Below are 27,984 nucleotides of genomic sequence, written 5' to 3' on the forward strand. Positions count from 1 at the left end.
AGGCATCTGTTTGAAAAAATTGTGAAACAAAAACCAATAAATATTTCTTAACATGGCATTATAACTTTGTAGAGACATATTCACTAAACTTGTACTCCAAATGTCAAGAGCAATATGTTTAATGATACTTCCTGGCAGATTAAAAGTGTGTGCCGGACCGAGACTCGAACTCGGGACCTTTGCCTTTCGCGGGCAAGTGCTGTACCATCTGAGCTACCCAAGCACGACTCACGCCCCGTCCTCTCAGCCTTACTTCTGCCACTACCTCGTCTCCTACCTTCCAAACTTTAGAGAAGCTCTCCTGCGGGTACAGGCAGAAGTAGGGCTGTGAGGACGGGGCGTGAGTCGTGCCTGAGTAGCTCAGTTGGTAGAACACTTGCCCGCGAAAGGCAAAGGTCCCGAGTTCGAGTCTCGGTCCGGCACACAGTTTTAATCTGCCAGGAAGTTTCATATCAGCGCACACTCCGCTGCATAGTGAAAATCTCATTCTGGAATATGTTGATTGGTTTTAGAAAAAAATGTTCCTTCTATTTGCTAAAATTAACATGGAGGAGATGGATCGTTCCGGCTCCCCTTATATATACATCTTTTTTTTTTTTTTTTTTTTTTTTTTTGAGGTATGATGTTATCATGGTGGGATCGAGTTTTTATGTAGGATCCAGTAGCGTCATTCGGACTCAAGTTTTGTGGGTATCCTGCAGCAACCAACGCGTGATGGCCGCGTAGTCAGTGCCCACCGCAGAGAGCCTCGCGCTAGGCGCCACGTTGTTAGCAAAAGACTCATCGCCTGGATTTGGTCTAACTGAGATCTATCGTCGGACACAGAAATAGAGCGTCCGCGGAAAAACAGGAGTGAGCGTGCAGTGGGCAGGTAACACACAGACAGACAGACAGACAGACAGATCCACAATTGTACGAATCTCTTTGAATGATCACGAGCGGCATGTTGAAGCTAAAATGGAGCTGTCGTTTGAAGGGCGGACGTCCGTTTAATTGCAAACTGACACGACCGCTGAGCAGCGACATCCGTCACAGCAAATTTGCGCTTAAAATGCGGCCGTAATTAGCGGCTGCCGGCGAACAACGCCCGTTGCAGCGCTGGTGCCAAACACTGGCCCCCCTATTCGTTGGCGCATCTCTCCTCCCCACTGAAAGCGAACGTACTTACACTCGAATACTCAAAGAGTAACACCCCTTTTGCGATCTGACACTGCAGTCCTCTCTGACATCAGTCACTCGCCAGGCGTTCCGAATAACAATACGTCTTCAAACGAGCTCTAGCTGTACAACAGATATCACGTTCTCGATTGGTAAATACTACGCACGAATTTCAAATACCAAAACCTCTTTACTGTGTTACTGCCTGATCCCCCTCACCCCCTGGTGTCTCCTTTCCTCTCCACCCCCAACCAGTTGCCGCGCCTTTACCGTTGTGTCCCACCCTCTCTCCATCTCCACACCCTCCATCTCAACGCAACTTCCACCGTCTACCCTTCCCGGATGATGAGCTTCACCCTGACATCTACCCTTCCTACCAACTCTAGCCCCATCTTCCTGCCTCCTCCTCAGGGCTCCCTCTCCTCCCCCTCCCACCTCCTGAGCGGCTTCCCCCTCCTACTCCCCCTCCCCCTCTTGTGCCCCCTTTCAGTGTCTCTGCACTCGTTCCTCCCCTGTCTTCCCTCTTCATCTCCCGCCCCACGCGTCTCCTGCCTCTTTGTGAACCCATTGATGCCCCTCCTCACTTCATCCCGCCGCTTCCCCTGCTGCCCCATGCTCTCCCCTCCTTTTACATCCTCTCTGCCCTTTCCCTCGGGAGGTCCCGATTGGCAGTTTTATTCTTCGTCGTGTGTGCTCCAAGTGGGTTTTAAGTGTGTTGTTCTGGAGTGTTTTTAGTACGGTGGCCGACTTCTAACGTGTGCATGTCCATTCAGTGTCTTCTGAGTTTTGAAGAATCGCCAACGGTGTTTTTTTAACTTTCTGGTCACTTTTTTTAACTGTCCTCCATGAACGTCTCTGTGTTAGTCTATTTTTTACCTCCATTTTCTCCCATTATTCTGTTGTAAGTTCCCAGTTATCGCCTTATGTATGTAACATTTTATTCTTATTTTAAGTTGTCATGTCACTCGGCTGAAGAGCGGTGGATTGTAGCGCTAACAGCCCTCCCCTGCCCATATGGGGTAGGGGAATGAAATCACACTAAAGAAAAAAAATACTGTGTTACTGCCTCGTGTAAGAGGCACTAACTGATCCCAGAGAGCAGTCTGCAGTCAGTTCTGACGCAGTTACGGTAGAACATGCTCAGACACAAAATTCATTATGAAAGAAGTTGGTTGCAAATTCATTTATTTACTCGTTTACGTACATAATAATCAGACACAGCTAGGGTAGCAACCAAGAAAAACAATATAACAAAACTTAAAAATTTAAAGAAACCCAGCAGGAAAAAACGTAATAAAAACAAAAAAATATACTGCCTCGTTATGTTTAATGTAAGTATTGTATTGTATGGAACTTGGGACCTAGAAACGACGGAGAGGCTTCGTCCCCGCCGTAGCTCTCAGTGGTTCACAACCCCATAACAGACTATAGCAGTACACTCACCCCACCGCCGCCCCACACCGAACCAAGGGCAATTGTGCTGTTCGGCCATCAGTGGATCGCCCCAGGAACGTCTCAAACCAGACGAGTGTAACCCCAATGTTCTCGTAGTAGAGTAGTTATGGTGTACGCATACGTGGAGAAAGTGTTTGCCCAGCAATCGCCAACATAGTGTAATTGAGGCAGAATAAGGGGAACTAGCCCGCATTCGTCGAGGCAGACCGCCTTAAAAACCATCCACAGACTAGCCAGCAAATCGGACCTCGACAGTAATCCGCCTGGCGGATTCGTGCCCGGGATCGGCACGCCTTCCCGCCTGGAAAGCAGTGCGTTAGACCCGGTTGGGCGGGCCTTCATGTTTGTAATAAATTCTGATCCAAGCGACTTCGCGTCGGGGGACCGCTAGTTAAATAAAAAAAATTGAGAAATTAACAGAAACATTGCTTTCTTGAACAGCATAATTTTATTATTGATGCGTGTAAGCCCCTTCTGTTTGGTGTCATCTCTTGCAGTGCTGCGTGTCTGACATCCTCACCTCAAATTAGCTGTGAAGTTATGGTTACTTTTTATATAGGGTTATTTTTTCCACCGTGACTGATTGATGAGAGGACACGGGACAAAAGAGGTCTAGTGAACTTATGTCCGAAAATGCGTGGTTTCCTTGCTAGAGACCATTTATTCAAGAATACTTCGTTACAGAGACTGCTGTGTAAGACGCGCTGTACCATGCAGCCACAGTTACAGTATGCATTGATTCCTCCTATAGGCTGGTAGTGTTTCACATACGTGATGCCCTATCGCCCTCTCCTTCCATAGTCATCGACAATGTTGTGTCCAATTCACTTCTCTTGGTGACTCATCTTTTGTGATACAGCGTTTTATACAACGCTTCCGTATTCGAATCGAGAGCTTGCCAACATGGTGTTTACTTTCGGAAAGGCAAATGGCAACGGGCAGCAAGCTTGTATCAGGAGACCTATCCCAGCCGACAAAAACGACAGCATTCAATGTTTGCAACAATGTTAGATAGAATGTCGTTTCAGAAAGCAGGAAATCATGAAAGACGTACCTGAAATGTCCGGACTTGAGACTTGGAAGAAAATGTGATCAACACTGTGGAAGGCGGCCGCCATGTAAGTACGAGGCAGTTGGCCCACCAGTACAGGGTAAGCGAGACGGCCGTGTGGAACATTCTCCGTGACAATTGTTGCTATCCTTACCACTTGCAGCGTGTGCAGGGCTTACTAGCGAAAGCCTTTCGACACTGGGAGCAGTTTTGTCACTGGTTTGTTCACCAGGCAACCACGACCCCTGTATGTGTATCATCCATCCTATTCACAGATGTCACCTTTACGCCGTGTGTAATCTTCAACTTTGGCTCTGAGCACTACGGGACTTAACTTCTGAGGCCATCAGTCCCTTACAACTTAGAACTACTTAAACCTAACTAACCTAAGGACATCACACACAGCCATGCCCGAGGCAGGATTCGAACCTGCGACCGTAGACTGTAGCGCCTAGAACCGCTCGGCTATCTTCAACTTTCGTAAGTCATTTGTGGGATAGTATGCAGAACCCCCATGGTATGGTGACAGCGAAGCATAATCATGGGTGCAGCCGGAATGTGTGGGCCGGGATAACTGGCGACCATATTTTGGGACCAGTCTTCCTTCCACGTCACCTAACAGGCTGGAACTAACGGCGTTTCTTGCTGCTGACTTTGTGTTCCCTGCCGGAAGAAGGGCCACTGATGATACAAAGGGTTATGTGGCTGCTACATGATGATGCTTCAGCCCATTTCACCTTGAACGTCTCGACGCATATCAATCGTGTCTTCCCTGTTCGATGGATCGGGGGGTCCAGTGGCAAGGCCCGCTCGTTCACTGGATTCAACCTGTGCGGTTTCTGATTCTGGGTCCATCTCAAAAAATATAGTTTTTGAAGAGCCCATTCCAGATGTGGAGACACTGGAGCAGCGTGTTGATGCTGGATTTGACACTTCGGATGCAGCCTGGCCGATATGAACGTCAGTGACAGAACACGCCACGGCACTTACACGCATGTGTTGAGGCACATGTAAACCGTTTTCAACACATACTGTAACTGTCGGTGCAAGGTACAGCTCGTATTAGACTGGAGAGTCTGTAAAAATGTGTGATTGAATAAATAGTGTCTAGCATGGAAAGCATAAGTTCATTAGACCTTTTTTTGTTCCTTATCCCCTCATCGATCAATCCCTAAAAATCACCCTGTATAAAATATGAAAACCAATTCGTCTTTAATTGGCTTAACACTGTTGAGGAATAGAGTTATCTGTATATTTTGTATCATTTTTAACGTAATTACGTACGAACTTAGTTTCATGCACTAATCTACGGATCCTATGTTCTGCAGTGGTTTGATGATAGCGTACCAACTCACGCTTTATTAAATCATGACCGCCTGTAATGCAGTACGCGGTATGCGGCAGCGTGGGGGCACGACCAAATCCGGCGACCCGAACGGGCAGTCACGTGAGGGCAAGCGTCGTCGTCGGTTGTGCCTATATTGCGAATTTTCCGGGGTAAATTAATTAGGTCTTTACTGATTTGATATTGATGTTTTGATATTTCTCTACGTAGCCTAGGTAAATTACTTGTTTAAATTTCATATTTTAACCGTTTTAGATGACCTCTATTTTTATTTTATTTACTTATCGCCGCACGGGATTAGCCGAGCGGTCTATGGCGCTGCAGTCATGGACTGTGCGGCTGGTCCCGGCGGACTTTCGAGTCCTCCCTCGGGCATGGGTGTGTGTGTTTGTCCTTAGGATAATTTAGGTTAAGTAGTGTGTAAGCTTAGGGTTCAAATGGCTCTGAGCACTATGGGACTTAACATCTGTGGTCATCAGTCCCCTAGAATTTAGAACTACTTAAACCTAACTAACCTAAGGACATCACACACTTCCATGCCCGAGGGTAAGCTTTGGGACTGATGACTTTATCACTTAAGTCCCATAAGATTATAACACTCACACATTTACTTATCGGACCCCGAGGCGATGATGCTTGGATCCAAATATTACTACTAATATTAAATTTAAAGGGGAAATACATATTATTTTTTTAATTTGTAGAGATTTCCTGTGTCGTTTTTTCAAATTTTGAAGTTTTATTTCATGCCTTTTAAAATTTTTATTTTACTAGTAGACATGATGCAATCGATTCTCTGACCCCACATTCACACAAATACTTTCCGGAGCGAAACACGAAACTGCGGCGAGAGATCTTTCCCACTTATGCGATTTACATGTTTTGTCCCTTAGTTAACAGAAATATTCATTTACTATGTTTTACTACATATTTATCTCACTCAGGTAGCATAATCAGTAATCAGTGGCTATGATTCTAGATCAAGTAGGAAGAAAGCGGTCTGCCATTGCGCTCTCTTGCTGTTCCCTGCCGAAACTACTGGCACAAAATCACTTGATTTAGTACTGCATTGTAGACCTCAAAAGAACCCACAAAAGGTCTGGGAGAGCAAATTTTTATCTTTTACAGTTGAGTCACAATCTCCCTTTTTCTGCTTTATGGGTGGTGAAACGGGCGACTTCAAAAGTAAAAAATCATGGTTGTTGTCAACCGTAAAAGAGGAATTTTGTTTAGATCTCTTTCAGCTCCACAGTCTAATACCACATAAAATTTATTATATATTTGCTTGTATCAAGAGAGGACGCTATGGTAACATTTACACTTAATTTAGCTGATGAAATTTAAACGGTTGAACAGATTTCCATGGAACTTATGCTAAAAATCGTTTTGATCAAACTAGCTTTCAAACAAAAATTACTGCATTACAATCGGACCTTTCGTTTGGTTGCTAGGATACTACAGACTGATACACAGATACACACGTTAAACTTACAACACCCCTCTGTTTGCGTCAGGGTTAAAAAGATGCCACAGGAATACAGGGTGGTCCATTGATAGTGGCCAGGCCAAATATCTCACGAAATGAGGGTCAACCGAAAAAACTACAAAGAACGAAACTTCTCTAGCTTGAAGGGGGAAACTAGATAGCGCAATGGTTGGCGTTGCAATAGGCCAAATGGATATCAACTGCGTGTTTTTATAATAGGAACCCCCATTTTCTATTACATATTCATGTAGTACGTAATGAAATATGAATGTTTTAGCTGGACCACTTTCTTCGCTTTGTGATAGATGGCGCTGTAATAGTCACAAACTATTGGCTCACAATTTTAGACGAACAGTTGTTAACAGGAAGGTTTTTTAATTAAAATACAGAAAGTAGGTAAGTTAGAACATTTCATTTCGGTTGTTCCAGTGTGATACATGTATCTTTGTGAACTTGTCATTTCTGAGAACGCATGCTGTAACAGCGTGATTACCTGCAAATGCCACATTATTGCAATAAATGCTCAAAATTATGTCCGTCAACCTCAATGCATTTGGCAATACGTGTAACGACATTCCTCTCAACAGCGAGTAATTCGCCTTCCGTAATGTTCGCACATGCATTGACAATGCGCTGACGCATGTTGTCAGGCGTTGACGGTGGAGCACGATAGCAAATATCCTTCAACTTTCCCCACAGAAGGAAATCCGGGGACATCAGATCCGGTGAACGTGCGGGCTATGGTATGGTGCTTCGATGACCAAGCCACCTGTCATGAAATATGCTAGTCAGTACCGCTTCAACCGCACGCGAGCTATGTGCCGGACATCCATCATGTTGGAAGTACATCGCCATTCTGTCATGCAGTGAAACATCTTGTAGTAACATCGGTAGAACATTACGTAGTAAATCAGCATACATTGCACGATTTAGATTACCATCGATAAAATGGGGTCTAATTATTCTTCCTCCTATAATGACTCACCATACATTAACCCGCCAAGGCCGCTGATGTTCCACTTGTCACAGCCATCGTGGATTTTCCGTTGCCCAATAGTGCGTATTATGCCGGTTTACGTTACCGCTGTTGGTGAATGACGCTACGTCGCTAAATAGAACGCGTGCAGAAAATTTGTCTTTGTCCCGTAATTTCTCTTGTGCCCAGTGGCAGAGCTGTACACGGAAATATGGTACGGGTGCAATCGATGTTGATGTAGCATTCTCAACACCGACGTTTTTGAGATTCCCGATTCTCGCGCAATTTGTCTGCTACTGATGTGCGGATTAGCCGCGACAGCAGCTAAAACATCAACTTGGGCATCATCATTTGTTGCAGGTCGTGGTTGACGTTTCACATGAGGATGAACACTTCCTGTTTCCTTAAATAACGTAACTATCCGGCGAACGGTCCGGACACTTGGATGATGTTGTCCAGGATACCGAGCAGTATACATAGCACACTCCCGTAGGGCATTTTGGTGACAATAGCCATAAATCAACAGCATATCGAACTTTTCCGCAATTGGTAAACGGTCCATTTTAACACGGGTAATGTATCACGAAGCAAATACCGTGCGCACGGCGGATTGTTGCGTGATACCACGTACTTATACGTTTGTGACTATTACAGCGCCATCTATCACAAAGCGGAAAGAGTGGTCCAACTAAAACATTCATATTTATTTACGTATTACACGAATAGATAATAAAAAATGGGGGTTCCTATTTTAAAAAATGCAGTTGATATCCGTTTGACCTATGGCAGCGCCATCTAGCGGGCCAACCATAGCGCCATCTGGTTTCCGCCCTTCAAGCTAGGCGAGTTTCGTTCTTTGTAGTTTTTTCGTTTGATGCTTATTTCCTGAGATGTTTGGCCCGGTCACTATCAATGGACCACCCGGTATACCGTGTGGTTATAATTAAAGTGCCGCTACTGACGGAGGTCCAGCGTGGACTATAATTACTGTGAAACTCGGCAGATATACCAGTGCGTTAATGCGGAACCGACTAACGCTGGAAAAACTTAGTTTCAATTTTGGTCAACAGGTGTAAATCTGGCGCTGAACAGAATCTCGTCTCCGATTCTCATATTGTGTAAACCGCAGTTAATAGTAATAAAATCAATGTTATGGGTACCTCACTTGTTTTACCTTTCTTGCGCATGTCCCGATCTCAGTTCATTACATATGGAAACCTCTTTCTTGCATTGACGACACCAGATTTGCACCCAGTCCCCAAAATTGGAACTAACTTCTTTTCAGCATAAATCGGTCCCGCATTAACGCATTAAAATGTCTACCTACTTCTGCTACCATACGATAATTACAGACCGCACTGGACCTCTGAGAATAGCTGCTCTTTAATTATAACCGCCCGGTGTATGAACTGTGGACAGCAGTTCCCATTAGTACTTACAATAAAGTACAAAACAACTCACACAGAAGTGGTCACGTAAGGTACTGAAAATATAGCTCACATAGATGTGGGGCCATGTATCGAACTGAACGTACAGTACATTCGAGACGCGATTAAGTGGTAGGGAAAGCAGTGTCATCAGATGGCGTTAGTAACCATACAGACAATAGTTGGGCCATCAATGAAATAACCACTAGGTAAGCATACAAATATAGATCGATAAAGTATTATGTGAACATTAAAGCCATGGAGGAATCACGCAAGCGTGGAACTGTTCAGTCATTTATTATATAATTTACAGATTGAAAGTAAAATAATAAATAGATTTTGTTGTATTTATTTTTCAATTTGTACATTACATAGTTGAAGTTTATATAGTTTCAGAAAATGGTTCAAATGGCTCTGAGCACTATGGGACTCAACATCTTAGGTCATAAGTCCCCTAGAACTTAGAACTACTTAAACCTAACTAACCTAAGGACATCACACACACCCATGCCCGAGGCAGGATTCGAACCTGCGACCGTAGCAGTCCCGCGGTTCCGGACTGCAGCGCCAGAACCGCTAGACCACCGCGGCCGGCTATATAGTTTCACATCTGTATGACTACTCCGTGGCTTCAAGTTCATATAGTGCATAATCGATATATTCTTTGTATATTTTCCTAACGGCGTCGTTCTTATCTAGCCAACTATTGGCAGTATGGTTGCTAACGTCATCTTTTGACGGCAGTTGTTTTTCTTACAATTGCATTCCTCGAACTACGGACAGTTTGGCACGTGGCTCCACAAATACGAGAGCTATACTTTCCGCTTCGTTTCCGGTTGGTTTCTTCAGCACGTGAATGTGGCGGAAATACTCTATTAACGTACATGGAAATTCCTCGATGGAAGAAGACGTTTACGCGAAACTCTACTGAGAAAGTATACACAACCGGAATTTGGAAGAGACTGCAGTAATATCCTATTGGCACCAACGTACATCTCGTGCAACAACCACCCTATCCTCCAGATCGTTTATGTACACTCACAAAAAAAAAAAAGATAAAACGAACGAATTATCCGAATGGCACTGATTAACGCTGGGTTCACGCCTGTCCCATAAGCAAGCACTTATACGGATTGGCATTTGACACCTATTATAATACGCCCCCATTTTTGTCTCTCTTGTTTTTGCCCTTTATCGTAATTGTTAATGGAAACTGCTGTCAACAGTGCATGTATTTTCCTCAGGCATCTTCCTTACATCGTATTTCATAGTTTTTACCACAGCTATGTCTGACGACGATGTATCGAAATACCTCAGTAAATTAATTTGCAACGAAGATCTTTAACAATTCACTGTGTGTCAGCTTTGAATGTTCACCTGCCTCAGAGTCGGAAGAATTTTTCTACCAAGTGCAAAAACGAACGATCTTAGGCCACGGTACATTCGCAGTGATACGGCTCTGAGATTAACTGACAGCTATCCACCAAATTAAGTGTCTAAATCTACTTACATAGTTTACAAGCCACAACGGAGGGTTCCTTGTAGCACTGCTGCGCATTCCTTTGGAAATTGAGCGAGGCAAAAGAAGACTATCTACATGGTGTAAATTTTGAGTTAACAAACCAGAAGAACTCGAAAAACAAGCTTCACACGAAAAAATGTGTAGAATCCAAAGATGATTATTTTCGAGGGGGACATCTGCTGGTGCTGAAATTAGCCCGACACCCCAGCCCCCTGGGGGTGGGGCGGGAGGCAACTTAAAAATTTCAAATGGGAACCCCCATTTTTTATTGCAGAAGCAGATTCTACCGAAACAACTACGTACATTTTGTGTTAAACATTTGTTTTGATACTTGGTATTTGATGCTGTAATTCAAAGAAATCCATGTTCTTATTTTTGCGTGGAAAATGGTTATGCATAAATAAAACATAGTTATTTTTCGTAAATTTTGATTCGCTAAACATAAAACTCTCCCTCTCTGCCCGTCGCTGTCTGCGATGACGTTATGTACAGCCTTAAATACGGGCATTTGTGTAGCCTCAATCTCAATGGCTGATCATCACCTGTGCATCTTTTTCTTTCCTTTTATTGATTTTTTTTCCGAGTCAGTCTTCTGACCGGTTTGGCGAGGCCAGCCACGAATTTCTCTCCTCTACCAACTTCATCATCTCAGAGTAGCACTTGTAACCTACGTCCTCAATTATTTGCTGGATGTATTCCAGTCTCTGTCTTCCTGTACAGTTTTAGACTTCTACAGCTCCCTCTAGTACCGTGGAAGTCATTTCCTGATGTCCCCACCCCACCCCTTTAGTATGTGGGTGCTACTTATCCCCACCATGATTCTTTACAGACAGTAAATGTTGTATGTACCAAGTCTGGTTGAAATCGGTCCAATGTTTTAGTAGGAGTTATGGAACATAGATGCATACATACATGCACACGTACATCCATTTTCGTAATTCGTATGGATTCTCCGTTACCCCTGAAAGTCAAAACATCTACATCTACATCATACTCCGCAAGCTACCTATTTGTGTGTGGCGGAGGGTACTTTCGGTTCACCACTCTCTGATCCCTCCAATCCTCTTCCACATGCGAATAGTGCGTGGGAAGAATGAATGTCGGTAAGCTTCTTCATTAGCTCTAATTTCTCCAATTTTGTCCTCGTGGTCAATACGCTAGATGTATGTGAGGGCAAGGGAAGTAATATGCTGTCCGGCTCCTCCTGAAAAGTGCTGTCCTTAAATTTCAATAGTGAATCTCTCCGTGATGCACAACGCCTCTCTTGTAACGTCTGCCAGTGGAGTTAGTTTAGCATCTCCGTAACGCTCTCTCGCCGGCTAAACGATCCCGTGACGAAACGCGCCGCTCTTCGTTGGATCTTCTCTATCTCCTCTATCGGTCCTACTTGATAGGGATCCCAGATAGATGAACAGTACTCAAGAATCGGGCGAAGAACCGCCGTATAAGCTACTTCTTTCGCGGATGCGTTGCATTTCCTTAAGATTCTTCCGATGAATCTGAGTGCTTCTCCCACTACCTATAACATCAAACGCAATCATTCTGTAAAGGAATACCCAGACAGCTGAAAATGCTGTAGGGCCCATGCGACTGGATGTTCACGTTGAAAAACACGTGCCGTGTAAAACTAGCCTAAAGCCGTCGGCACAGGGACCGTGCATTCGAGCGTTGAGCGTACCGAGTTTCTGACGTCATAGCGTGGAATAGCACGTTCGGGAGTCTTTCCGAACGTGCAGAGCAGTACCTGGCTTGTCAGATATTCTGAGCGTGCGTCTGAGCGATGACCAATGAGATAGCACAACGCCACCTACGTCACACGGACGCCGTCTCCCTTCAGTACAGAGTTGTGAGGCGCCATACTGGCGTTCATTTCAAGCCTATATGTATATATGCCGTTTCTGAGCATCAGCAAATTGAAAATCACTCTAAAACCCGTTGTCAGTTGTGTGATTCGTTTCAATAAAATAATGAGGAACATCATATTCGTGGCAAAAGAATTATTGTAACTTGCGTATTATGTGAGTAGGCTATTTGAAGATCCAACAAAAACGCATTGTTCTTGGTACAATTTGTTATAATTAAATTTCAATTAGTAACATAATTACTTACGACTAACGATTTTAGCAATAGGTAACACAATAAGATTAAGTACAAGGAGAGAGTTGTTGGTTTAGCGTAATATTGACACAGATGAACATCGTTTCGAATGCGGGTCGGCAAGGGACGTTTGGTATTTGGTGCGTCAGATACTGGCTTTTCTCACATGCACGACTCCCGACAGGATAACTACCCGGTCACTTCTTTTCCCCGATAAGATTTATTTCACAAGAGTAAAAACGAACTCTGTGACGTGGATCGGCGGCCACGCTGTTCACTACCTATTCGGTAATGGCGAAAAGGCAGTACCCGATTTTTGGTATTAGCTCAACGAACGACATTGTGCGATCGTCAAGAACCCTAAATATAGGCAATATTTTTCTAATTTTCTTTGGAGCGCATTCCATAATCCGCCTCGCAGCTGGATTATCGATGACATGAGAAGATAACCAAAGCACCTCTTCCCAGTTCCTTTTTTTTATGAGACTCAACAAACAACGGAAACAACACAGCAACGAGACGACAGTCATCGAAAAATTCGCAGCGGGCTACAGTATGGAGCATTCTTTGTCGTAACGGGACGACTTCCTATTATTCTGTTTATGTAGCCGAAGAGGAACGGCCTCCCTTTTATCCATTTTTATAAAAATAAAATAAAATAAAAATAAAAAAGCAGAAAAACAAACCTTCCAAAACCCTTTCTCCTTTTTTTCATTTTTGTTAAAAAAAAGTGGCTAGGATAGCTGTCTATATAAAAAAAAGCGTAATGAGTAGCGGTTCTGTCCAATATTGACTATTTGTTGAGGTGGTGGTTCGTGTCCGAACACCTCCAAATTTTTTTCCTAACATTCGAATTTTATTAGGTTCTGATAGTTTATTATTAGTTTAACATAAGTATATGCTATAATATTTGATGTTATGTAAATATAAGTTCACCTTTTTTTGAGAGGTGCCTTTGTGCGATTGGCTTAATCTACAGGAGAGCTTGCGCTTCTTGCATAAAGATATTTTGCTCCTTTTTCTTTTACGCTTTGTAATTCACATGTTGCAAGGATTCTGCTACTGGGTAGGAACAATGATCAAGTAAGACTGACCGTAGGGTTTTACTAAAATGTGGGAATGATGAAATAATGTTTACCTTACGCAGAGAAGTATTCCAAATTTGTACCGCGCTGTTTGTAAAGGAACTTTTATAAGCCTGTGTCCTTATGGATTGGACATGACACTTCCCTTTTCGAGGACGATGGAGGAAATGTGCATTTTAATAGAACTAATGTGGTAACTTTAGGAGCGCCCGTTGAGTAAACAGTGTGATTTACGAACTAGAAATATCCCTCAACTGCCGCTGGAGTGCGTTGCGATCGTGTATACCACGTTGGGGCCCATGTACCGTATGCACAAGTCGCATCGTTCCTGAGCGTTCAGCAGCACGTTGAACTTGGCACGCTCAACGTTGACGTTCGACAGCAAGGCCCGTGTTCCGACGGTTTAACGCGAGACTACTGACAAGGGAACCTCCCCATCGCACCCCCCTCAGATTTTAATAACTTGGCACAGTGGATAGGCCTTGAGAAACTGAACACAGATCAATCGAGAAAACAGGAAGAAGTTTTGTGGAACCATGAAAAAAATAAGCAAAATATACAAACTGAGTAGTCCATGCGGAAGATAGGCAACATCAAGGATAGGGTGGGCTCAGTAGCGCCGTGGTCCCGCGGTTAGCGTGAGCAACTGAGGAACTATTGGTCCTTGGTTCAAGTCTTCCCTCGAGTGAAAATTTTTACTTTCTTTATTTTCGCAAAGTTATGATCTGTGCGTTCGTTCATTGACGTCTCTGTTCACTGTAATAAGTTTAGTGTCCGTGTTTTGCGACCGCACCGCAAAACCGTGCGATTAGTAGGCGAAAGGACGTGCCTCTCCAATGGGAACCGAAAACATTTGATCGCAAGGTCATAGGTCAACCGATTCCTCCACAGGAGAACACGTCTGGTATATTCTATACGACACTGGTGACGGTATGTGCGTCACATGACAGGAATATGTTGAGGATCCACCTAACTTGTACACTTGGCGAATGGGTGAAAAGATTCTTCTACCTTGCCCGATTTAGGTTTTCTTGTGGATGTCATAATCACTCCCAAAAAAAAGATTAAAAACATAAGAGTTTGTCACATAAACTGCAACAAATGAATGCAACAGTTTCACAGTCGCACAGTTTTCCCTGTGCTTTGTCAAAACATATGTTTTCAACGTTTTCAAATTTTTCCATGTGTAGACTGTCAAATCCTGCATATGTCCAAGCAAATCTGAACATGTCCTGGAATTTTGGAGAGCGAAGTTGATTATGTGTGAGTACCTGAACTTTGATAATTGTCCGAAAATAAAAAAAATTAACTTTTCACGCGAGGGAAGACATGAACCAAGGACCTTTCGTTCTGTAGCTGCTCATGCTAACCACGTGACCACGGCGCTACTGAACCCAGATTATCCTTGATGTTGCCTATCTTGCGCATGGACTACTCAGTTTGTATATTTTGCTTATTTTTTTCATAGTTCCACACAACTTGTTCCTGTTTTCTCGATTGATCTGTGTTCACTTTTTCAAGGCCTATCCACTATGCCAACTTGTAACTACACTCCTGGAAATGGAAAAAAGAACACATTGACACCGTTGTGTCAGACCCACCATACTTGCTCCGGACACTGCAAGAGGGCTGTACAAGCAATGATCACACGCACGGCACAGCGGACACACCAGGAACCGCGGTGTTGGCCGTCGAATGGCGCTAGCTGCGCAGCATTTGTGCACCGCCGCCGTCAGTGTCAGCCAGTTTGCCGTGGCATACGGAGCTCCATCGCAGTCTTTAACACTGGTAGCATGCCGCGACAGCGTGGACGTGAACCGTATGTGCAGTTGACGGACTTTGAGCGAGGGCGTATAGTGGGCATGCGGGAGGCCGGGTGGACGTACCGCCGAATTGCTCAACACGTGGGGCGTGAGGTCTCCACAGTACATCGATGTTGTCGCCAGTGGTCGGCGGAAGGTGCACGTGCCCGTCGACCTGGGACCGGACCGCAGCGACGCACGGATGCACGCCAAGACCGTAGGATCCTACGCAGTGCCGTAGGGGACCGCACCGCCACTTCCCAGCAAATTAGGGACACTGTTGCTCCTGGGGTATCGGCGAGGACCATTCGCAACCGTCTCCATGAAGCTGGGCTACGGTCCCGCGCACCGTTAGGCCGTCTTCCGCTCACGCCCCAACATCGCGCAGCCCGCCTCCAGTGGTGTCGCGACAGGCGTGAATGGAGGGACGAATGGAGACGTGTCGTCTTCAGCGATGAGAGTCGCTTCTGCCTTGGTGCCAATGATGGTCGTATGCGTGTTTGGCGCCGTACAGGTGAGCGCCACAATCAGGACTCCATACGACCGAGGCACACAGGGCCAACACCCGGCATCATGGTGTGGGGAGCGATCTCCTACACTGGCCGTACACCACTGGTGATCGTCGAGGGGACACTGAATAGTGCACGGTACATCCAAACCGTCATCGAACCCATCGTTCTACCATTCCTAGACCGGCAAGGGAACTTGCTGATCCAACAGGAGAATGCACGTCCGCATGTATCCCGTGCCACCCAACGTGCTCTAGAAGGTGTAAGTCAACTACCCTGGCCAGCAAGATCTCCGGATCTGTCCCCCATTGAGCATGTTTGGGACTGGATGAAGCGTCGTCTCACGCGGTCTGCACGTCCAGCAAGAACGCTGGTCCAACTGAGACGCCAGGTGGAAATGGCATGGCAAGCCGTTCCACAGGACTACATCCACATCTCTACGATCGTCTCCATGGGAGAATAGCAGCCGGCATTGCTGCGAAAGGTGGATACACTGTACTAGTGCCGACATTGTGCATGCTCTGTTGCCTGTGTCTATGTGCCTGTGGTTCTGTCAGTGTGATCATGTGATGTATCTGACCCCAGGAATGTGTCAATAAAGTTTCCCCTTCCTGGGACAATGAATTCACGGTGTTCTTATTTCAATTTCCAGGAGTGTAAATCGGAGGGGGGTGCGATGGGGAGGTTTCCTTGTGAGGAGGGAAGTGTGACTCGCGCGGTGCCGCGCTCTCGCCGTGCATCGATCGCGGAAGGCCTGTGGCGGTGGGCGCGCGCGGTATTTTGGCGGCGGCGGCGGCGTCTATTGTAAGAGAGCCAGGGGGCGCTGGCCGGCGGCCAGGCAGAGCGGCACGCAGCGCCGCGGGCGACGCAATTAAAACGCGGCGCCGCGCCGCGTGGGCCCAGCGGGCCGCTCTCTGCGAGGCGCGGGGGCGACAGAGCCACGCAGAGAGGCGTGGCACAGCCCGTACAGCCAAAACACGAGGGCAGCCGCCTCGACTCTCGCTCGTGGCACGCTCTGGCGTGGACATGACCGTGTCCATTTCCAGTTCTACTCCCTCACACGTGCCAACTTTTAGGCCAGGCGCATAACGGGACGCAGCCGATGGAGAACAGGGCAAGGCAGCTCAACGACGGTTTTTGTGACTCTCGGAGGATCTAACAACCCTACCAAAATTAATTATGACTGTAGTGTTGCTCACGCTGCTAAATATTGCATTTTCGGGCAACAACAAATTTATATTATGTGGCAGGTGTCATTAGAGCACAGTTTATAAAATCATTTGTCAAAATAATGGATAAACTAGGCACTCATCTTTTCGTGTTTCCCACACTCGTCTCGTTGTGAACTCATGGCTCAATCGTCGAAAATCTAGGTAGTGATGATTCCAAGCTCGGATGCAAAGACGTCTAGGTGTTATTCTGCGATATTCAAAAGTTTTATAGATGTGTTTCATAAACCATTCTTGAAGATGAAACTTTTGCAAGTTAGGACAATGGTGATGTAAAAATGTAATCAGCACTCCGAATTTAAGTTACACTTCTTTTTTATTACTTTTGTTGCAATATCACGTAACTCGTTCCAAAACATCACTTCGCAATATAAAACATACTTGAAAATATCTTCCCCACTGTTAAAGTTCACATGTCACAAACTGACTACAATTTTCGTCTTTTTAACATGACGACCAAAGCCTGCCTGTCTAATAACCGCTTACGCGCCCAAAAATCAGAGTTACAAGTACGTCAAATATCGTAGTGACAAAGGAAACAATACACATAAGAATAATATCATTGCAACATATACATATCGATGTATCGAAGTACCTCTACATTAATGAAATCAAATCTGAATGTTGTCACAGAAATACGTTAACTATTTTACAGAAATACAGTAGAATATTGCTGGTATCGAGAGGTTGAGGTGAGGTGCCGTAATGGTTACGTAATTCAAGTACCATTACAAGGTGTCATGTTGGTCCTTAAATTCGAAGAGGTTTTCTTCCCTTATTGGAATCCCAGTCGCTGTCTGTTGATTTAGCGACGGCCATTTATTATGTGTAGTACATTGTCGGTATTACTGTTTATGTGTCGTAGTTTTGTCATTTGGACAGTAGAAAACGGAGTGCAAGAAACGCCTCTGAGCACTATGGGATTTAATATCTGAGGTCATCGGTCTCCTAGGCTTAGAATACACTATTGACCATTAAGATTACCACACAAACAAGAAATGCAGATGATAAACGGGTATTCATTATACTAGAACTGACATGTCATTACATTTTCACGCAGTTTGCGTTCATAGATCCTGAGAAACCAACTCTGGCCTTAATAACGGCTTTGATACGCCTGAGCATGGAGTCAAACAGAGCTTGGATGGCGTGTACATGTACAGCTGCCCATACAGCTGCAACACGATACCACAGTTCATCAAGAGTAGTGACTGGCGTATTGTGACGAGCCAGTTGCTCGGCCAAAATTGACCAAACGTTTTCAGTTGGTGAGAGATCTGGAGAATGTGCTGGCCAGGGCAGCAGTTGAACATTTTATCTATCCAGAAAGACCCGTACAGGACCTGCAACATGCGGTCGTGCATTATCCTGCTGAAATGTAGGGTTTCACAAGGACCGAATGAAGGGTAGAGCCACGGGTCATAACACATCTGAAATGTAATGTCCGCTGTTCAAAGTGCCGTCAGTGCGAACAAGAGGTGACCGAGACCTGTAACCAATGGCACCGCATTCCATCGCGCCAGGTGATACGCCAGTATGGCAATGACGAATACACGCTTCCAATGTGCGTTCACCGCGATGTCGCCAAACACGGACGCGACCATCATGATGCTTTAAACAGAACCTGGATTCATCCGAAAAAATGACGTTTTGCCATTCGTGCACCCAGGTTCGTAGTTGAGTACACCATCGGAGGCGCTCCTGTCTGTGATGCAGCGTCAAGGATAATCGCAGCCATGGTGTCCGAGCTGATAGTCCGTGCTGCTGCAAACGTCGTCGACCTGTTCGTGCAGATGGTTGTTGTCCTGCAAACGTTCCCATCTGTTGACACAGAGATCGAGAAGTGGCTGCACGATCCGTTACAGCCATGTGGATAAGATGCCCGTCATCTCGACTGCTAGTGATACAAGGCCGTTGGGATCCAGCACGACGTTCCGTATTACCATCCTGAACCCCCAGAATCCATATTCTGCTAACAGTCATTGAATCTCGACCAACGCGAGCAGTAATGTCGCGATACGATAAACCGCAATCGTGATAGGCTACAATCCGACCTTTATTAAAGTCGGAAACGTGTTAGTACGCATTTCTCCTCCTTACACGAGGCAACACAACAACGTTTCACCAGGCAACGCCGGTCAACTGCTGTTTGTGTATGAGAAATTGGTTGGAAACTTTCCTCATGTGAGCACGTTGTAGGTGTCGCCACCGGCGCCAGCCTTGTGTGAATGCTCTGAAAAGCTAATCATTTGCATATCACAGCATCTTCTTCCTGTCCGCTAAATTTCGTATCTGCAGCACGTCATCTTCGTGGTGTAGCAATTGTAATTGCCAGTAGTGTGCTTAAACCTAACTAACCTCTGGATATCACAGAAATCCATGCCCATGGATTGGAACCTGCGACCGTAGCAGTCGCGCGATTCCAGACTGAAGCACCTAGAACCGCTAGGCCAAAATGAAGTGCAAAATGGAGAAATCGTAACATATGCGTCATATTCTTCTGTTTGAGTTCAGTAGTAGATTGACAGCAGAGGAGGCAGCTACAAACATTTCCTCTGATTATGGGGATAATGCTACTGGAAAGAGCACGGCAAGAAAATGGTTTTGTAGAAGTAAGGAAGATCATTTATAGTGACCCTCGATGTTCAAGTAGGTCTTCGGTGTTGGATGAAGATCATTTAAAGGCATTATTCCACAACGATCCACGCCTGTGTACCCTACAACTGGTAAATGTCATATTTCAGTCATCGTGCCAAATTTGCATCGAATGGGGAAATTTCAAACAATGTGTACCGCGTGCCCAATCCGAAATCACAAAAATTATCGGATCGCCATTATTGCATCTCTACTTGCTCATCATCAGTTGGCTAGTAAACGACAACGACCATTCCTATCCTGTATCGTTAATGGTGACGAGAAATAGAGTCTTTTTGCTAACATAAGGAAGAGAAAGGCCTGAGCATCCACAAAAAATAACGCTACGGATCTGGTCGAATAGCGACAGTTGTCTTCAAACATTTTTCCCTAGGTCTGGTAGCGAACGCCGTGGGTTTCAAATCCGCGCCATACGGTATGGACCTCGATTACCACTAGAGGTCTCTACAGCCTCGCGCCGTATGCCGTAGCTGCGCTCGTTCCTGACCCACGTATAACGTGGGGGCGCCACGGAGGAGCACGTGGTCCCAGCAGCCAATAGCGACATACGGTATCCTGTATATAAGCTCCTGCCTCTCGCTCAGCTAAGTCCTCCCCCCTTCCATCCTGTGTTTATTCCCCGCCTACCCTCTCCCTATCTCCTTTCTCCCCCCCCCCCCCCCGAGTCCTTTTGTACTCCCCTCCTCTCCCTTCCCCACTCCCTGGCACGTCTGCTCAGTATCTCCCCCGCCCCCCCCCCCTCTTATGGATCCTCATCTTCCGTTGGCTCCTTTCCCCCCTACCCCCTCAACTTTTCCTCTCCTTCCACCCCCTTTTCTTCTCGTCATCTGGCCAGTTTCCCCCCACCTGCTTTCGGGTGTGGTATGTCATATTTGTGCCAACTTTTTAGTGCAGTGTTTAAGTGAGTGTTCAGTGTTGGGCGTCTTTCCACAGTGTTGCGAACAGAAATCATGCTGTCGCTGGGTGTGCATTTTATATCTCTTACGAACAGAACCCAGACTGTCGCCGTGTTTTTTTAATTGTCTGTCTATTATTTTTTTGCTTCCTGTGTGCTTTATTAGCATCGTCACCCCTGTGTTTTATGTTTTAAGCTCCAGAATTTTCTGCCATTTTACCTTTAAGTCATCGATTTTATCGTCAACTGTTATTATTTTTTATTATCTTCATCTTTTTAAAACAAATTCTGTAGTCTGAAGAGCGGCGTAATAAGCTGCTGCCAGCCCGCCCCCTTTAGGGGGAATCGAAACTCAATAAAGGCAAAAAAAAGCTCAGCAAACATTCTGATATTCGTGTGAGTCTATCTACATCTCGGCTGAAGACAGCGTGTTTACCATACTTTGTTTTCGCTTGCGAGTGGCGAGTGGACGTTGTGGATTCGTTTGGTTGTCGATTTGGACCCCGTCTCTTCTTGAATGTTGTCGTCGTAGGGTCTTGTTAGGTCGTCCGTCATTCGTGTCCGTTCTTTCCCGTTCGTTTGTTTGTTCGCGGGCCGCTCCCGTTTAGTCCCGCCGCGCTTCGTTCTCGACAACCCTGCGACCGTTCCTGTCGCGGTTATAAAACTAGGTGTAACAATCACTGCTGTCATCTATTATCAACAACTGAGGCGTACTGCAGAAGCAATGCGAGAACAATGAAGTGACGCTAGTCCACTATAAGGACCGTCCACATTCTGCTCGATAAAAAACACTATACAGGAGATGGGTTGGCAAGTCATTCCAGACAAACACACACACACCCCTCATGCACGTGATCTGGTGGCCACAGATTTTGACCTTTTCCGGCCTCTATGGAACTACCCTCAAAGGAACTTCCTTTCCGGATGAAAATGCGCTCCGAACATGGCTTTAGGAGTTTTTCATCTCAGAAACACGCTGTTTCTACAGTCGCGGAATCGTAAAGTCACTCCAGCGTTGGAAGACTGTTGTGAATACTCAATAATGTATTATTGATGCTTAAAGCTTCCATTATGCGTATCTGTAGCGTTTACTAAATTAATGGAGAAACGCTACGAACTTTTGTACCACCTAAAGCATACAACAGAGCAAATTTATACCCAGGGTATGGCATTACACAGATTGCTTCCACCTCTACCGCGCAGTGTTCGGTATACAGTTTACTTCGCGAGCGCCACACGTGATCCCCCGGGGCGATGTCTCTGGGTGAGGACAACGAAGGTGAAGGTACTTGAAATATTTATCATTACGAGGCGGTCGCATCTCTATCTGTGTGTCCTGCAGAATTGGACATTTCATCATTAACGAAAGAAAATGAAGAAACTTGATGTTTACAAGCTTGTGCGACAGTCGATTGTGCAGCGCGAACAAAGCGTAAACAAAAGGGAGATTTAACGTAGATAGACTGAGGATTCAGAATCTGGCAATAACTCACTCTACCATTTCTTCATGTCGATGTACTAAGCAAGTAAGTACATGCCGCCAACAAGTAAACATTACACCCGAGGTAAAATATTTGAAATTATTTCGTATACTGATGTGTCCCTCCACGGATTCAGTCCAGCTCAAGAACTCGAACCACCTCAATGTCGACTCAACAAATGCTACATATCTGCCCTACTCGCCAAAATCCAGTGGTACATATCTGGCACTTATTCTGGTTCAAAATGGCTCTGAGCATTATGGGACTTAACTTCTGAGGTCATCAGTCCCCTAGAACTTAGAACTACTTAAACCTAACTAACCTAAGGACATCACACACATCCATGCCCGAGGCAGGATTCGAACCTGCGACCATAGTGGTCGCGTGGTTCCAGACTGTAGCGCCTAGAACCGCTCGGCCACTCCAACCGGTACTTATTCTGGTATCAGCTGATGTTTCTTCAGAAGCAGACGATGGATATCACGCCCAGCCCATGAATAGTTACAATTTTCGTAATTATTTTCAAAACTAACTTAGGTAAGTCTTGTTTAGCCGGCCGGAATGGCCGTGCGGTTCTAGGCGCTTCAGTCCGGAACCTCGCTGCTGCTGCTGCGGTCGCAGGTTCGACTCCTGCCTCGGGCATGGATATGTGTGATGTCCTTAGATTAGTTAGGTTTAAGTAGTTCTAAATTCTAGGGGACTGATGACCTCAGATGTTGAGTCCCATAGTGCTCAGAGCCATTTGAACAATTTTGTTGAGTATTTTTCTCTGAAAGGTTGTTTTTTAGGAGCTTCAGTTTATACTGGAAAGCGTTTATTTTGCTGATCATATCGATGATTAGATTGTTTTCTTTTGGAGTTTCAGACTTAAATAATTTAGGAGAGCCATAATGTCTGCTAAAAATCGTAAATCAGCTACCCATTCAGGGTCATGAAAAAGTGGCTCCGGACACTCCTTTGCTCTCCAAAAACTGAGCCACAGTGTGGCGTAGTCGAAAAATTTGGGAAATCACTTTCCCTTTGCTTAGCCAGCGCAACTCAGCGTGGTAGGGAATATCTGGATACTCCTCTTCAAAGGAAATCTAAATTCTTTGAATTGACGATGAGTGAGTCCATGAGGACGAATGTAGTTCACGATACGCACCACAACTTTCATCACATCTTGAAGACCGATAACTTTCGCACAAAGAGCCTCTTGGTGTGCAAAACAATGAACGGAAAGTTAATTCGGCATGTTCAGTTTTTTCCGCAGTAGGCCAATAAACCCTTTTGCTTCACCGCACATTGCTGGTGCCCCGTCCGTGGTTACGGAAAATAGCTTTTCCCAAGGGAGTCCTATTCCTTCAGCTGCCATTTCAACAGCTGCTAAAATATCCGCCCCTATAACAGTGTCCTTCAACGAAATCATATCCTGGAGCTCTTCCGTTACATGTAGGTCGTCGTCCACGTCATGCAAAAATATTTCTAACTGAACCGTGTCGTTAATATCCGCGGACTCATCAAGTGCGATGGAGTACGCTAGGAAGTTTTCAATTTTGGCTGCCAGTTGTTCATGCAAATTCTCAGCAATGTCGTTGATTCTTCGATGTATTGTCTTTCTGGAAAGTGGTATTCTGCACTACGCGGGAGCTAATGTGGGATTCATTGTCTCTACTACGTCCAACATAATGTTTTTTATTAATGGCCCGTCCATAAATGGCCTCCCAGCTCTTGCTAAACGTAGAGCAACTTTGTAACTAGCTCTGAGAGTCCTTTCGCGACACCCCTCATCTTCTTCACCCTAAAGTAGAGAAAAAAAGATATGTTAGAAATAATTTATGCGAAATCGAAAACTGAGGAATCTAAACAAATATTATTTCGTTTCGCATGATCTTTAACCAAAATATTCATGCTAAAGTACTTGCAACAAACCTCGTTTGTAGATATAGAATTCTCTTCTGCAAGAGTTTGCAACTTCCGTAATTCTTCCTCTCTGGCATCCCCTGTTATATCACTATACTTTTCTGAATGCAATTTGCTGTAGTGCCTTTCAATTGACGATTTTCTGACACACGTAATTAGTGTACCGCAGATTAGACATTTGGCTTTATCGTCACAACGCACAAAAAAGTAGGAGGGTTCCCATTCCGGTTTAAATTGACTTTCGGCAATTTTCCCTTTTTTTGGAGCAGATGGTTCCATTATTCCGGTAATTGTCTTGCGCTTACGTATTCCAATGTTGACTACGCCGTCTGGCAGCGCATTCGGCAGCGCACAGCGTCGGCCTCACCTAGCAAGCCGAGTTGAGGCGAAGTATGCCGAGTTGAGGCGATGCACTGTGCAGGCACTCGCTACACCTCGCTTTGCACGCGTGCAGTTTTCCGTGTTTGTGCGGCCCTGTTCTAGACGGTAGATGTATTGTACTATATTTCATTTCTTTTTATTCAGTAACAATGAATACGAAGCCTTGTTAGTATCTGCAAGTAGGTAATAAGGCCCACCGACTTTTGATATTTTTTGCAATATAGTACCGGGTAGTTAATATTTATCAGGCGGTTTTCGGAGCGCTGCGGTGCGAGCGTATGCATCACGGCACACAAACATCATAAGCGTGGTCTCTAAGCAGTACGCTCGCGAAGTATGGTGAAAAAGCAAGAGCTCCGCTTTCTGTCATCAGATGAAAATATCGGGCTATAAGCAGTCAGTGTGTGGTGGGGGTACAGGCGAAAGAACACTCCCTTCGGATGCGTCAATATTTGCATTTACATCTGAATATTTCTTTTCCTTGAGAATGACACACCGTGAACTGTTTGCTAGCAACTCTTCTCTCCAGTCACATAGCTGTATTAACGTCAACATCGTTGTAAAATCTCTTCGACGCAGGTGTTCTTTCAGCTTGTCGCAAAGATTAAAAACACATTGTACAAGATCTAGAGTTTCGGATCAGCATCACTCACATCCGTGCAGTCTTGGTCACTTTCTAGGCACCATTTCACTGAGGCTGGACACAACATTGCATTTGACCGTAAACTACCAGAATTTCACGGTGAAACTACGTGCAGCTTGAGGTATTCCCGGCGTACTAAATTTTCTATTACGTTTCGGCATTGCAGCCGGATCATGTTGACTTCTTGCCGCAATATTTTGGCTCGCAAGCGTCCTGCCATCTTCAGGTGTCAGTGGCGGACACTCGCCGAAAGAAGGCTGGACGGTTGCCAGACGAAATATTGTGGCAAGAAGTCATGTTCCGGCTGCAATCCCGGAACCTCATAGATTTTTCTATGTGCAGTTTAGACGTTTTGCCCACAAGGATCGTACTGTTCCACGTGCTTCAACACTGAAGCGCGGTTTCGGTTGCCACACAATTTCAGTCGCATACTATGATGCACCTATTATCCCTACCGTAGCAGGACTGTATCTGCAGAAAACAAGAAACGTGAGCTCTTCTGAGAATGAGGCACCCTTGTTGCGCAATGCAGCGTGGAACGACATGTGTAGCTTACGATCCGAAGTCCCTACGTATCAGAGTATATTGGTTTTTCTTTTCTTCCACTAAAGTGACTACATTCAAAACTGCCTCTACAGTACTGTTACGTTTCCCCAAGACAGACTAATCGTTGTCTATCAGAGCCTCAGTTTTATTTTGCATTCGTTCCGGTACTACCTGCGTCAGCAAGGTAGATGCATCTGTTGCCCCGCTTATTGTACAATCGTTTTCTCACTCACCTAACCTTGCTATCTTCAGAACTCGGCGTTTTATATTCATCCGAAAGACAGGTGCTGTATCTCCAATCTCGTAGGTACTAAATAGTAATTAGAATGGTCATTCCCCCAAACGACTTTAGAATTCCCGAAGAATTATATCTGTTCCGTCTACCTTGCTTCTTCGATTCACACTTTTAATTGAAAGAACGGTACAAAATTAGTACTGTTAAATTCTGATAAATGAACACTGTTTGTGTAAAAATTCTTTGTGTTTTTGGTTGTATCGAAGATGTGTTCAGTAATTTCTTTCAGAACAGGTGAATATAAACAATGCATATGAAAAGAAACAATGGTGTTCTTAATTACACAGAGAGGCGAAAACCCTCGTCTGTGGTCTATTATATGGGCGGGATGTCTCCTGTCTTCATGGCGCACTTCCACCCAAGAGTTGGTCGTGTTTTTCGCTCGCGGTTACACAGGCATCCGTATGTTAACTGGTACAAACAACGATTCGTCTGCTTTTTTTACGCGACTGGCAGAGTTATTGCCTCAGTCTCTATCATTCTAAGGGTTTGTATCACAACTATTTCAGCAGCGTGCATATGCTCGCGCGGGTCACTGTCAACAACATCGAGTTTATTATTCGACGATTTATACTGCAGTACTGGCCAGAGTAGGAATCACATCATTAATGCATCTGAGAATGAGAGAGAGAGACAGCAAGAGAGATAAACCAGGTACTTTAGAACTTCCTGCACTGCTGTTGCCCGCTACTCCAGCAAATGGGCGCTCAAGTAACTGCCAGGCCACTGCAAGGAAACAAACACTACTTTATCTCTTCCTCTGCGGCTAACGACATCTCGCAAATAGCGCCTGCGCACTTAATTTGCTCGACTCTGTACGATCTTCGGGGTTCTGCATTCACAAGACTGGACCGCGGATGATGCCTTATGGCATTTGCTACCTCACAGTACGGTATTTTACGTCACACTGTCTGTCAAATCATGTGTCGTATAATAACATTTCCACATTTTCCCAACATGACAAAGCCCCTTGTCAAGGGAGTTTACAGCACCAGAAGGATTAACAAAGCTGTATCTTTTGCTCTGAAAGATAAAGATTAGCTGCTTAACATCCATGTTTTGAAGAACAAGCTCTTATTGATTTCACTGAGTATAATACTGAGACTTAGAGAAAGCTTTTGACAATGTTGACTGGAATACTCTCTTTCAAATTCTGAAGGTGGCAGGGGTAAAATACAGGGAGCGAAAGGCTATTTACAATTTGTACAGAAACCAGGTGGCAGTTACAAGAGTCGAGGGGCATGAAAGGGAAGCAGTGGTTGGGAAAGGAGTGAGACAGGGTTGTAGCCTATCCCCGATGTTATTCAATCTGTATATTGAGCAAGCAGTAAAGGAAACAAAAGAAAAATTCGGAGTAGGTATTAAAATTCATGGACAAGAAGTAAAAACTTTGAGGTTCGCCGATGACATTGTAATTCTGTCAGAGACAGCAAAGGACTTGGAAGAGCAGTTGAACGGAATGGACAGTGGCTTGAAAGGAGGATATAAGATGAACATCAACAAAAGCAAAACGAGGATGATGGAATGTAGTCAAATTAAGTCGGGTGATGCTGAGGGAATTAGATTAGGAAATGAGACACTTAAAGTAGTAAAGGAGTTTTGCTATTTAGGGAGTAAAATAACCGATGATGGTCGAAGTAGAAAGGATATAAAATGTAGACTGGCAATGGCAAGGAAAGCGTTTCTCAAGAAGAGAAATTTGTCAACATCGAGTATAGATTTAAGTGTCAGGAAGTCGTTTCTGAAAGTATTTGTATGGAGTGTAGCCATGTATGGAAGTGAAACATGGACGATAGCTAGTTTGGACAAAAAGAGAATAGAAGCTTTCGAAATGTGGTGCTACAGAAGAATGCTGAAGATAAGGTGGGTAGATCACATAACTAATGAGGAGGTATTGAATAGAATTGGGGAGAAGAGGAGTTTGTGGCACAACTTGACAAGACGAAGGGACCGGTTGGTAGGACATGTTCTGAGGCATCAGGGGATCACAAATTTAGCATTGGAGGGCAGTGTGGAGGGTAAAAATCGTAGAGGGAGACCAAGA

The sequence above is a fragment of the Schistocerca serialis genome, chromosome 8 (genome assembly GCF_023864345.2).
Source record: "Schistocerca serialis cubense isolate TAMUIC-IGC-003099 chromosome 8, iqSchSeri2.2, whole genome shotgun sequence".
In the NCBI taxonomy this organism is placed as follows: domain Eukaryota; kingdom Metazoa; phylum Arthropoda; class Insecta; order Orthoptera; family Acrididae; genus Schistocerca; species Schistocerca serialis.